At 40.1% G+C, this 1397-nt stretch overlaps 1 pseudogene; it reads left to right on the top strand.

The window, feature by feature from the left end:
* Window positions 1–435: 435 nt before the first annotated feature.
* Window positions 436–1031, top strand: LOC121029939 (60S ribosomal protein L6-like; annotated as a pseudogene).
* The last annotated feature ends 366 nt before the right edge of the window (window positions 1032–1397 follow it).

Raw genomic sequence — 1397 nt, 5'->3', positions numbered from 1 at the left:
TCTGTTTCATGTGTCTATTCTTGTGTCTACTCACGCCTTTAGCCCATTTCTTCACTGGATTATTTGTTTATAAAGGTGTTGAGTTTGGTAAATTCTTTATAGATTTTGGATACTAACCGTTTATCCAACATGTAATTTGCAACTATCTTCTCCCAATCTGTTGGTTGCTTTTTAGTCTTGTTGACTGTTTCCTTGGCTGTGCAGAAGCTTTTTATCTTGATGACGTTCCAATAGTTCATTTTTGCTTTTATCTCACTTGCCTTCAGAGACATGTCAAGTAAGAAGTTGCTGTGGCCGAGTTTGAAGAGGTTGGTGCCTGTTTTTTCCTGTAAGATTTTGATGGTTTCCTGTCTCATATTTAGATAAGTGGCCCAGTTTCATTCTTCTGCATGTTGCTGTTCAGTTCTCCCAGCACCATTTGCTAAAGAGACTATCTTTTTGCGAGTGGTTAAACTTCGCAAAATGCTTAGGTATTATCCTACTGAAGATGTGCCTCGGAAGCTGTTGAGCCACGGCAAAAAACCTTTTAGTCAGCATGTGAGGAAACTGTGAGCTAGCATCACTCCTGGGACCATTTTGATCATCCTCACTGGGCGCCACAGAGGCAAGAGAGTGGTTTTCCTGAAGCAACTGAGCAGTGGCTTGCTACTTGTGACTGGACATCTGTCCCTTAATCGAGTTCCTCTGCGTAGAACACACCAGAAATTTGTCATTGCCACCTCCACCAAAATTGATATCAGCAATGTGAAAATCCCCAAACACCTCAGTGATGCTTACTTTAAGAAGAAGAAGCTGCGTAAGCCCACACACCAGGAAGGTGAGATCTTCGACATGGAGAAAGAGAAATATGAGATTACAGAGCAGCGCAGGGTTGATCAGAAAGCTGTGGACTCGCAAATTCTGCCAAAAATCAAAGCCGTTCCTTAGCTTCAGGGCTACCTCCGCTCTGTGTTTGCTCTCACGAATGGAGTTTACCCTCACAAATTGGTGTTCTAAATTTCTTACAAAGAACCTAATTAAATAACAGATACATATCAAAAAAAAAAAAAAAAAAAAAAAAAAAAAAAGATGTGCCTCTTTTTTCCACTGGATGCTCTTTCATGCTTTCTCAAAGATTAGTTGGCCATATATTTTTGGCTCCATTTCTGGGTTCTCTATTCTATTCCATTGGACTGTGTGTCTGTTTTTGTGCCAATACCATACTATCTTGATGATTACAGCTTTGTAATACGTGCTAAAGTCCTAGATTGTGGGGCCTCCAGCTTTGGTTTTCTTTTTCAACATTATTTTGTCTATTCAGGGTCTTTTGTGGCTCCATACAGATTTTGGGATCATTTGTTCTGGTTCTGTGAAGAATGTTGGTGCTATTTTGATTCGGATTGCATTGAATGTATAGA

Source organism: Herpailurus yagouaroundi, unplaced genomic scaffold (genome assembly GCF_014898765.1).
Source record: "Herpailurus yagouaroundi ecotype Mexico unplaced genomic scaffold, PumYag 28, whole genome shotgun sequence".
NCBI classification, from domain to species: Eukaryota; Metazoa; Chordata; class Mammalia; order Carnivora; family Felidae; genus Herpailurus; species Herpailurus yagouaroundi.
This window is presented reverse-complemented; position numbering and strand designations above follow the sequence as displayed.